At 37.0% G+C, this 12,893-nt stretch overlaps 1 protein-coding gene across 3 annotated transcripts in view; it reads right to left on the bottom strand.

Moving 5' to 3' along the window:
- Positions 1–12,893, bottom strand: part of LOC113053315 (testis-expressed protein 2-like) — a 73,108-nt gene that overhangs the window by 31,847 nt on the left and 28,368 nt on the right. Inside the window, exon 3 of one of the 3 annotated variants that reach the window (XM_026218245.1) lies at positions 9,237–9,321. The exons of the other annotated variants lie outside the window; for them this stretch is intronic. The gene's annotated coding sequence lies outside the window, so the exon portion shown is untranslated. The remainder of the gene's footprint in view (positions 1–9,236; positions 9,322–12,893) is intronic. 3 annotated transcript variants of the gene reach the window in all.

Raw genomic sequence — 12,893 nt, 5'->3', positions numbered from 1 at the left:
AAAATTGTACTAAAGCAGTCAAACAGAAGATGCAGGGATCTAAAGAAAGTGGATTTGAAGTGTGAACATAATCAGATGAGTTTTCTGAGCAGAACAGAAACAGAGAAGAGAGAGTGAGACAGATGCAGAGTGACTGACCAGGTGCAGCAGAGCTCTCTGCCCACTTTAGCTCTGATATATTATGTAATAAAACACACCTGCTCTGCTTCACAGTGCCATAAATACAAAGACACACAATATTTACAGTCTATAAAACCAAACCCTCACAGCTTTCCTCGGTAAGATCAAAGCAGTGACCACTGTGAAGGTTTCGGTCAAGACAGGGAGAGTTAAAGATGGTCATTTTTGTTGTCTAGAATTTATAATAATTACATCATTGACAAAATGTCAATACAGAGTATTTTAAGTCCCATAAATTTTTATGAGAAATAAGCACTTTCTTTCATTGTCATTGCTGTAACATAACAAAATAATTATTTAAACAGTAAACTGTTTTATATTGTAGTATTTGTTGCACTGTCTATTATTTATGCTAATTTAAATAATTGTAATTAAAAATCTATTAAATAATTGGAGTCATTGCTGGGAATAGTCACAAAATTGATCAGAAGTAAAACATCCAGGCATAAAATGTATCAGAAAATGCTCATAAAAAATACAATTAAACAGGACATATTCCAATGCATGGCCCCCAAAAAAAATTGTTGCTTGAAAACTCCCTTTCATCTTTTGACCCATGCATATTATTTAAGTTGTATACTGTTTGATTGTGCTTTCATTTTGGTTTGTTTTGAGATATTGTACTAGATATTGTTCCTCTGTATACTGTGTTAAGTGTATTTAATTTATTTATTTTTACATTTATTTGTACAACTGCGATGACTGTGGATTTTCACACATCATTTGCTTGTAAATGCTGTGAAAATAAAAGTGTGTTGAGTATAAGCACAATTTACATATTTTAGGAAAAATAATTTAGTTAGTCATAAATATAATGCTACAATTGGAAGAATGCTCCTAAAAATAGGCAAAACACATACTTTTTACCCAAAGAAAGTCAGTGCCAGTGTGCCTGAATAAGCAACAGCTGAAAGTATGGCTAACTCTGTGTCTGCAGTTCCAGAATAGAGAAGTTGTTTCAGAGGCAGATAATGTTACTATATTCTCATGAAAGTTATGACAAAAGGACTGTGTTTTAATCATTTACATAATAAGATGTAAAAAAAAAAAGTGTAAGTTTTGATTTGATATTGACTGTTCTAATGTCTGCTTTTATAATGAGATAACAAATCCATGAATTAGTTTAACATAATTATTTTCAAATTTTCTGTATTTTGAAAATAGATACTGTTCTATATTCCATCATGATGCATAATAATACTGTTAATGTCTTGAGTGAAACAAGAACTGGGGACTGCAAATATATTGCATTGCAAAACTAAAATAAACTCCTGTGACCTGAATGACAATGAATATTTGTTAATTATGATTTGAAGATGGAAAAAAGCAGTAACTATGGATAGAGATGAGTGAGTTCAGTGTCCCAAAGGCTCTGCACTATATAATGAGCTCATTAAGTTTACATGTCTAGAGACCTAATGACCCTCATGAGGCCATGGGTTAAGGGGAATTAACCACAGACTGATCACATTTTTTTTAAAACTTAACAGTTAGTAAAAAGCAGCCTGATTCATTTACTGCTACATGAAAGCGTGAAATGTGTTGATGGAAAAGCCAAACAAATATAGTATGCATCTATAACACTGTTTCAAAAAATAACCCTTAAACATTACACGTAATCATGAGATTAATGTAACTGTAATGTCCAGCTAAAAGAAAAGCTGGTTTGTTTTACTACCTCATGTTCTGATTATGTAAGTGTATCCAGAAAGAAATGTGATGTAACTACAGCATCCGTGAATCACCGTTTAAACAGTCTTCACCTAGAGAACTAGTTTTACTAGCAGACAAAAATATAAGATAATTCAAAAGATAATTACCTTGAAATTGTTATTGCGATTATTAATTACGATTATCACAATTTACATCGAATGATGTTCACATCATTGTCTGAAGCAACCGCAAGTCATATTTTTTAGATTATAGTAAACAAGCTGAAAACACTGTAATTGAAAATCTTTTATTGCTTTTCAATAGTATTAAGCCTCAAATTTGAGCTATACACTGGATTGGTTTCTTCTTTCAAAATAAATAAATAAATACATACATAAATTATATATATACACAAATGGATGTATTATAATGTTACACTAAACCCTAACCCTAACTACACTTAAAACACTTAACCCTAACCCTAACCCTAACCCTTAAGATAACCTGTAGAAAGAAAAAACTTATTAGGCACGCAGAATAACATAATTGGTCTTGAATGATAAATCGCCACTTTGAACAATTACATAATTTTGGCATCTGTAACCGCGATCATTAGAAATTTTATTAATTGTGCAGCCCTTCTTTCCACTTCTAAACACTTTTATTAAGATGTTTTAAAATACACACATACTGAAGAATTAATATAAGCAAAAATAGGAGCTTCACATTTATTAATAATTTTTTGTAAAATGCTTTTCACCATGCAAATTCAGCATTTTCGCTTTTTTTTTTTTTATCAAAGGCAAAGGCCCCTAGATTATGCTTATTTTACCAAAATAAAATCTTATCATGCCTGTCACGGCTCATGAATTCACTCTCTCTCTCTCTCGTCTAGTGTGCTGTTGTGTGGGTGTGTCTGTGGGCGTGGTCACTGATCAGCGATGATCAGCAGCGCCAGCTGGATTCAATTGTTTGTTCCCTTTATAAGTTCAGTAACCTGTGTTTATGTTGTCAGATCGTTGTCCTTCCCGGTGTGGTCCTGTACTTTTTGAAGTCCATCGAAGTCCCTGCGTCACCGTTCCACCCTGCCTTGTGTCCGCCGCCTGTGCTTCTGTGTTACTTAGTCAATTCTGATCTTTGTGCTGAATTAATAAACAGTGTTTTGGATTTACATCCTGTTTCTGTCTTACGTAACAATGCCTTGATTTTTAATTATTTAATTAGGACAGAAAGGTCAGACTTTGCTTAAGACAAAAGTCACTTAACATAAGTAATGTTCACTACAAAGCATAAAGTCATGGTGCAATGGAAAAAGAATTATGTCAATGTTTAAATCCATTCAATTTTAATATTTGGCCATGCGCAGAAACATTTATTTTTAAATTGAGATGTACTTACAATACAATGGCATATTTAGACAGAGGTAGATGTATCCCCTGTGTTGACAAAGATTTATAAATGATTTACGTTACAAATCTAGTGAGATAATGCACACAGTTTTTCCAGATTACCAGATATTTGACCATTTCGCTTTACAGCTTTTTGTTGCGCTTCTCCATTCATCAGAGCTGTGACTCTGCAACTGAATACCATTATGCACGTCTCGTGTTTATAAGAGCAAAACATTCTGACTACTAATGTTAGTTTGGTTGAGAGTGAAAGTTGCACCTCTCAAACCATTGGTAGGCGAAGGCATGGACTCAAAAGTGAAATCAATCCATTTTTTTTTTTAATTATTATGTAGGATTGAACGCTGCACGCCGGAAAACTTTAAGCCCTGCATATTGAATGTAACCCCAAACCATAATTTTTCCTCCACTGAACATGACTGTTTCCTGTGTGAATCTTGGGTCCATGCGGGTTCTAATAGATGTTCTGCAGTATATGATTGGGATGCAGTTCAATAGATGATTCATCAGAAAAATCAACCTTCTGCCACTTTTCCACAGTCCATCCTTCCTACAAGCTGTGTGCCTTGGCAAATGCAACACGATTTAGTTGTCTTCAGTTTAATGTTGATTTCTGAGCACTAATTTGGCCATTGAGACCACTGCGTGAGAGAATTCGACAAACTGTTCTTGTAGATACAGGGGTTTCTGTTGACCAGTTCTTATGTAGCTCTGCTGCAGTTGAAAATGGGCTGGCCCTTGACTGTCGAACCAACAAACGGTCCTCTCGAACAGTTGTCTTACGGGGTCTGCTTGATCTGGGCCTCTCATAAACTTCACCAGTTTCTTCAAAAGTTTTTCTTATCCTCTCCACTTGACGTTAAGATATATTAAAGATGTCTACCATCTCAGCAGGAGACTTGGTCTTCAGGCTCTTGATGATCAGCACTTTGGTCTGTGGTTGAATCCTTGGCATGCTGTCAGAGGTCAGGATGCATTTCAAATGAATGAGTGTGCTGGGGTTCTTCTTCTACACACCTGGGAATGTGTTAATTACAGTATTTGTCACATGTGACACTCTAATCTGTGATTGGATGAATCTTTTAAGATGTGACAAGACTTTTGTCTAAGCAAAGTCTGACCATTCTGTACTAATTAAATAATTAAAAAATAAAGGCATGATAAGGTTTTATTTTGGTAAATTAAGCATAATCTACAGGCCTTTGCCTTTCATATAAGCCACTTCTGATTCTAAATGATCAACTAGAAGTCAAGTTATTATTTTTTGTTCCTACAACTTGGATAGGCGACAAGATTTTTGTCAGGGAGTGTATATATATATTCAGTTCAGACCAAAAGTTTGGACACACCTTCTCATTCAAAGAGATTTCTTTATTTTCATGACTATGAAAATTGTAGAGTCACACTGAAGGCATCAAGGGCTATTTGATCAAGAAGGAGAGTGATGGGGTGCTGTGCCAGATGACCTGGCCTCCACAGTCACCAGACCTGAACCCAATCCAGATGGTTTAGGGGTGAGCTGGACCGCAGACAGAAGGAAAAAGGGCCAGCAAGTGCTAAGCATCTCTCGGGGAACTCCTTCAAGACTGTTGGAAGACCATTTCAGGTGACTACCTCTTGAAGCTCATCAAGAGAATGCCAAGAGTGTGCAAAGCAGTAATCAAAGCAAAAGGTGGCTACTTTGAAGAACCTACAATATGACATATTTTCAGTTGTTTCACACTTTTGTGTTATGTATATAATTTCACATATAATTCCACGTGTTAATTCATAGTTTTGATGCCTTCAGTGTGAATCTACAATTTTCATAGTCATGAATGCATAGAGATTTTGACTGAATTTAGGACTGATAGTGGTGCTTTGTTGATCATTCAGTGTTTCTGTAAAAAAAAGTGAAAGACTAACAATAATACTGATAAGATGATAATAATAAAAATAATTCTAATTCTAATTCTACTAATAAGAACAGTAATGGATTCATGAATATTAATCAGGTTGTCTGCGTTCGGTCAAACTGATTCGATCAGTAGGTTGAGCACCAGCCAATGAGATTGCCGTTTGGGCATTAGTTCCGTCCACTACTAAGGAACTCCATTATTTTTTCCAGGAAAACAAGGAAAATACAACAAACAGAAAAATACAACAAGGAATATCATTTAGCACACACATGTAGCGCGTCAATTCTGCATTTATGTAAGACTCACTCGCTCTCTATCTCTCACACACTTTGTGCTTGTTAGAGAAAGTGACAGCGAGTTGTGCGGCTTCACACTAGAGCTCACGGTACATCAAACACAGGTGCACTGCACGTCCATTGAGAACCGCTTCACTTTTGCTGTTTAACCAGCGCGAATGAGACAAGACAGGCACTGCAGTCACGTGTGGTGTTTGTCAACATGCCTTTGGAGAGAAGTGAACGTGACAGCTCGGCTAGTATCTGTGTATCAAAAGTTAGAGAAATTAGTATTGTTACCGTTCAGATATTTTAGTATCGATATTTATCGAGATATCTATATTTTTGACAACTCTAGATGACAATGCATCCCAAATCACCACAGAGTGTGGAAACTTAACATTGGACTTCAAGCAACTTGGGCTATGAGCTTCTCCACCCTTCCTCTAGACTCTAGGACCTTGGTTTGCAAATTAAATACAAAACTTGCTCTCATTTGAAAAGAGGACTTTGGACCAATGGCAACAGTCCAGTTCCTTTTCTCCTTAGCCCAGGTAAGATGCCTCTGACGTTGTCTGTGGTTCAGCAAATTCCTTGACAAATCTGTGTGTGGTGGCTCTTGATGCTTTGACCACAGCCTCAGTCCATTCCTTGTGAAGTTCACTCAAATTCTTGAATCAATTTTGCTTGACAATCCTCATTAGGCTGTGGTTCTCTCGGATGGCTGTACATCTTTTTCTTCCACACAACTCTCTGTTAACATGCTTGGATACAGCACTCTGTGAACAGCCAGCTTCTTTGGGACTGAAAGTTTGTGGCTTACCCTCCTTGTGAAGGTTATCAATTGTCTTCTGGATAACTGTCAGATCAGCAGTCTTCCCTATGAGTGTGTAACCAAACTGAGAGACTATTGACCTTGCAAAAGCTTTTGCCTATGTGTACTACAACAGACTTATCCACACACTCAGCAGCATTGTTGTCACTGATCACTTACTGTGTTTTGGTTCTCAAATTATCTCTCTCACCGGGTTCAACGTGTAAGATTTGAAAACCTTTTCTCCCATTCTCTCCTGGTCACCAGGGGTATCCCCCAAGGCTCTATCCTAATCCTAAACTTTTCTCAATTTATATTAATAACATTCCCCAGGCAGTTGGTAAGTCACTTACATGCTTATGATACAATTCTTTATGCCACAGGTTCCTCCCCCGATGCTGCTCAAGCTACCCTGCAAGATAGCTTTTACCAACTACAGTAGTCTTTTACACAACTCAAACTCACTCTCAATACCTCCAAAACAAAAATCATGTTGTTTTAACGTAAGGGTACTATGCCTCCTCCTGCCCTTAACATCATCACCTGCAAGGGGGCTATTCTATATAAAGTTACTGCATATAACTACTTGGGCATCTGGTTGGAAACTTCACTTTCTTACTCTATCCACATATCAAAGCTGCAATCCAAGGTCAAAGCCAAGCTTGGTTTCCTTTACAGAAACTGCTCTTCCTTCACCACTTGGTGACCATGCTACCCATATTAGACTATGGAGACACTATATACAGGGTTGCTTGCAAGTCCACTTGGCTCTTTACCATTCCGCTATCAGGTTTGCCACAAATGCTCCTTTCAATACACACCACTGTACTCTATATTCATCTGTTAACTGGCCCTCCCTTCACAATCGCTGTAAAATTCACTGGTTCACCTTCATTTACAAGACCCTTCTCTGCCTCTCACCTCCTTGCTTAGGTCACTTGCTGCAGCCAAAGCACGTCACATATAAGACCCGTTCCTCACTTCATCTTCAGTTTAGCATTCCCAAAACCATCTCTGTGTTTGGTCTTGCATCTTTTCAATATGCTGCCACTCGCGACTGGAATGCTCTGCAAAATATTCTCAAACTGGATAAACTAATTTAAATTTCATCCTTCAAAACTATTATATCATACTTGTTCACGGACATATGCAGTTACTTCTCTACATTATTTTTTAAATGTATTTTTTCACAGCAAATAGATTCACCATATATCACTTTCCTATGTACCTGTACACTTAGCTGGTTATAAGTGTCTGTTGTCCACTGTTGTGTTTTAAATTGTATATATGTAATTGCTAACCTGTATCCATTTCTAATGTTCTATATTTATTTTAGCCTTACTTCCCTTTCCCTAAGTGGTTATTCCACTTGTCAGGCCGCCATTGTAAATAAGAACCTGTTCTTAATGACTTGCCTATAAAAATAAAGGTGTAATAATAATAATACATTTTGAATGCTCAGGAAACCTTTGCAGGTGTTTGGAGTTGATTAGCTGATTGGCATGTTACCGTATTCTAATTTGTTGAGATTGTTTTTTTTTTTTTTTTTTAAATATGAGCCAAAATAATCATAATTAAAAGAACCAAAGACTGTGTGCAATTAATTTATTTAATACACAATCATAATTTGAGTTGAATTACTGAAATGATTGAACTTTTCCATGACATTCTAATTTATTGAGATGCACCTGTATATACAGTGTTGGGGAAAGTTACTTTTAAAAGTAATGCATTACAATAACAAAATATGTAACAAAACATACATTTACTTAGTTACTTTTTATGGAAAGTAATGTGTTATATTACTTTTGCGTTACGTTTTACATATGAGCAGGGCTTGATTGTTTTTAATATAAGAAGTTCTATTTATTGCAAGTATAAAAGCCCTTTCACACCAAAAAGTGTAATGAATACACCTCAGGCTGAAGGAAAAGTAAATTCAGGTATTGTTGAATTCTCTGTTAATAATGCAAATATGCGATTTTCTGATCAATTCCCGGCTGGGCCAATTTCTATAGGGAACTATGAAGCAAATAAAATAAATGTTGACTTTGGTAATCCTAATATTCAAGGGCTGCATGTGGAAGAAAGCTGAAAAAACAAAAAGCAAGTGTAAGTGGAGAAGCATTGCCGAACAAGGAAGAAAACTGGAATACCAGCACAATATGATTTTCAAATTGAGAACTGTAATAAAGTTGATGCAGACACAGGAATTTTTGAATAAAAGAATAATGAAGCTAATAAAAGAGATGGCTGACTATAACATGATTAATCTGGAGCTGCAAGCGTTAATATATGACCCAGAATCATTAAAATTTAAAGCTCTAGTCAAAAGAAGATAAGAGTTTCAAATGTATGTTTTTGATTACACATATTGTACCCCATGTCTATAGGTGTTAACCTTTGTGATTTGAGTTGCTATGTGATTTGCTTATGCAGTGAGCTTGCGAGATGAAACCTCTACCTTTACCTCTACCAGTAGCTGTGCTATTTTTATTACACTAGCATGCAGGTGTGACCTGTGTGGTCAACACAGGGCATACTTGCAGCTATGCTTGAAAGATGTTATAGATGGTTTTTATATGACCAGTTATGTGTGGCTAACCACCCCTACAATTTTTCCACTCTGAACTTTTGTCCCTCTGTATGGACTGTGATAAAGGTCATATATGATGTGTGTGTATGAATCCATGTGATTACCAAATAAAGAGTGATGCAGGGGGGTTTAATGTAAATTATATGCAAGAGCTATAAAAGGCTCAAAAATGTTGAGTTCGAGGGCATACTCTGTGGTGAAGACCTACTTACTGTTACTTTCATATTTTTTTATTGCTTATGAGTTATTGTCTTTTAATAAAGCCATTACAAATGGTGATGCGTTAAACCTTTATTACACAGAAGAGTCTGAGTAATTTATTTATGAGTAACATATTCTTCTGGAATAGAATAGTCCTACTAACCTTCAAAATACAACAGAATACAAAGATTTTAAACCAATAGCCCTTACCTCAGTAATTGTGAAATGTCTTGAAAGATTGTTACTTCAGCACTTAGTCAGGATGGTTAAAGATAGACTTGATTCTTGAGTACACCTGCAAAGCGTTAGCACTCGTTAGCTTGTCATTAGCGTTTTCTTTTCTCCTCTCCTCTCCTCTCTCACGCTGCAGTTTTCCACAAGTTCATCAAACAACCGCAGTAAGAATATTTCATCAAGCACGGTGAGTAATGGCTTCTCCTACAATTGTTATTTACACCTCTTGCCACATGTACAGTTTATCTATCTCTGTCGCTGATGAGGGATTCACATGTGATAAATGCAGGGAAATAGTTAGGCTGACAGAGAAGATTTCAGAATTAGAGACACGCATCCAAACTTTAATTGAGGACAGTAAGAATGCTAGGGCTCTAGATACGGCTTTGGATGCGTCTAGCTCAGGGATTCCTGTACATTGTCCGGTTCCAGCAGAGCCCCTGCAGCAGGGCAACTGGGTGACGGTGAGGCAGCGTAGTCGTGGGTCAAAACACCGCTCTTCTGTTCTGATCCAAACATTAAACAGGTTCTCCCCACTCAGTGATACACCCACTGAGAAACCTGATGAAAGTGCTCTAGTTATTGGCGATTCTATTGTACGGAACGTGAATATAGAGACACCAGCCACCATAGTCAAATGTTTACCGGGAGCCAGAGCGCCTGACATCTTGGCAAATTTTAAAATGCTGGCTAATGCTAAACGTAAATACAGTAAGATTGTTATTCATGCCGGCGCTAATGATGTTCGACTTCGCCAGTCGGAGATCACTAAAAATAACTTTAAAGAGGTGTGTGAACTTGCAAGCACGATGTCAGACACTGTAATATGCTCTGGTCCCCTCCCTGCTTACCGTGGTGATGAGATGCATAGCAGATTGTCATCACTCAATGGCTGGATGTCTAAGTGGTGCCCACAGAATAACATAGGTTATATAGACAATTGGACAAGCTTTTGGGGCAGACCTGACCTGTTTAAAAGAGATGGTCTTCATCCCTCCTGGGGTGGCGCCACTCTTCTGTCTAGAAATATGGCACATAGTCTTAGTGTTTATACTTGACTAACTGGGGCCCAGGTCAGGAAGCAGACAGACTGGGTAAACCGACCGTCTGCTAGCTGCCTCCCGTCACAGAGGTCAGTTAATTCTCAGCACATAGAGACTCTTTCACCTAGATATCACACTATAGAGACTGTGTCTGTTCCCCAAACTAGAAAATACAAAAAACGTCCAAACCAAGTTAAGGCTAACAATTTAATTGAGGTTCAACAAATAAAAAACAAATGCAATATGGATAAACAAATGATAAAGATTGGCTTATTGAATATCAGATCCAGTTCTACGAAAACACTTTTTGTAAATAATATGATAACTGATCATAATATAGATGTGCTCTGCTTGACAGGAACCTGGCTAAAACCTGATGATTACATTATTTTAAATGAGTCCACCCCCCAAGATTATTGTTATAAACACGAGCCGCATCTAAAAGGCAAAGGGGGAGGAGTTGCTTCAATTTATAATAACGTTTTCAGGATTTCTCAGAGGGCAGGCTTCAAGTATAACTCGTTTGAAGAAATGGTGCTTCATATAACATTATCCAGAGAAACCAATGTTAATGATAAATCCCCTGTTATGTTTGTACTGGCTACTGTATACAGGCCACCAGGGCACCATATAGACTTTATTAAAGAGTTTGGTGATTTTACATCCGAGTTAGTTCTGGCTGCAGATAAAGTCTTAATAGTTGGTGATTTTAATATCCATGTCGATAATGAAAAAGATGCATTGGGATCAGCATTTATAGACATTCTGAACTCTATTGGTGTTAGACAACACGTTTCAGGACCTACTCATTGTCGAAATCATACTCTAGATTTAATACTGTCACATGGAATTGATGTTGATAGTGTTGAAATTATTCAGCCAAGTGATGATATCTCAGATCATTATTTAGTTCTGTGTAAACTTCATATAGCCAAAATTGTAAATTCTACTTCTTGTTACAAGTATCAAATAACCATCACTTCTACCACAAAAGACTGCTTTTTAAGTTATCTTCCTGATGTATCCGAATTCCTTAGCATATCCAAAACCTCAGAACAACTTGATGTAACAGAAACTATGGACTCTCTCTTTTCTAGCACTTTAAATACAGTTGCTCCTTTACGCTTAAGGAAGGTTAAGGAAAACAGTTTGACACCATGGTATAATGAGCATACTCGCACCCTAAAGAGAGCAGCCCGAAAAATGGAGCGCAGCTGGAGGAAAACAAAACTAGAGGTATTTCGTATTGCTTGGCGGGAAAGTAGCATATCCTACAGAAAAGCATTAAAAACTGCTAGATCTGATTACTTTTCTTCTCTTTTAGAAGAAAACAAACATAACCCCAGGTATTTATTACAGTGGCTAAATTAACGAAAAATAAAGCTTCAACAAGTGTTGACATTTCCCAACACCACAGCAGTAATGACTTTATGAACTACTTTACTTCTAAAATCGATACTATTAGAGATAAAATTGCAACCATTCAGCCGTCAGCTACAGTATCAAAGTCAGTGCACTATAGACCCCCTGAGGAACAGTTCCACTCATTCTCTACTATAGGAGAGGAAGAATTGTATAAACTTGTTAAATCATCTAAACTTACAACATGTATGTTAGACCCTATACCATCTAAGCTCTTAAAAGAGGTGCTTCCAGAAGTCATAGGTCCTCTTCTGACTATTATTAATTCCTCATTGTCATTAGGATATGTCCCCAAAACCTTCAAACTGGCTGTTATTAAGCCTCTCATAAAAAAGCCACAACTTGACCCCAGAGAACTAGTTAATTATAGACCAATCTCGAATCTCCCTTTTCTGTCCAAGATACTAGAAAAGGTGTTATCCTCACAATTATATTCCTTCTTAGAGAAAAATGGTATATGTGAGGATTTCCAGTCAGGATTTAGACCGTATCATAGTACTGAGACTGCTCTCCTTAGAGTTACAAATGATCTGCTCTTATCATCTGATCGTGGGTGTATCTCTCTATTAGTTTTATTGGATCTTAGTGCTGCGTTTGACACAATTGACCACAACATTCTTTTGCATAGACTTGAACACTGTGGAATCAATCAGTGGAAGTGCATTAGCATGGTTTAAATCGTACTTACAGTATTGTTCAAAATAATAGCAGTACAATGTGACTAACCAGAATAATCAAGGTTTTTCGTATATTTTTTTATTGCCACGTGGCAAACAAGTTACCAGTAGGTTCAGTAGATTCTCAGAAAACAAATGAGACCCAGCATTCATGATATGCACGCTCTTAAGGCTGTGCAATTGGGCAATTAGTTGAATTAGTTGAAAGGGGTGTGTTCAAAAAAATAGCAGTGTGGCATTCAATCACTGAGGTCATCAATTTTGTGAAGAAACAGGTGTGAATCAGGTGGCCCCTATTTAAGGATGAAGCCAACACTTGTTGAACATGCATTTGAAAGCTGAGGAAAATGGGTCGTTCAAGACATTGTTCAGAAGAACAGCGTACTTTGATTAAAAAGTTGATTAGAGAGGGGAAAACCTATAAAGAGGTGCAAAAAATGATAGGCTGTTCAGCTAAAATGATCTCCAATGCCTTAAAATGGAGAGCAAAA

The sequence above is a fragment of the Carassius auratus genome, chromosome 3 (assembly GCF_003368295.1).
Source record: "Carassius auratus strain Wakin chromosome 3, ASM336829v1, whole genome shotgun sequence".
In the NCBI taxonomy this organism is placed as follows: domain Eukaryota; kingdom Metazoa; phylum Chordata; class Actinopteri; order Cypriniformes; family Cyprinidae; genus Carassius; species Carassius auratus.
This window is presented reverse-complemented; position numbering and strand designations above follow the sequence as displayed.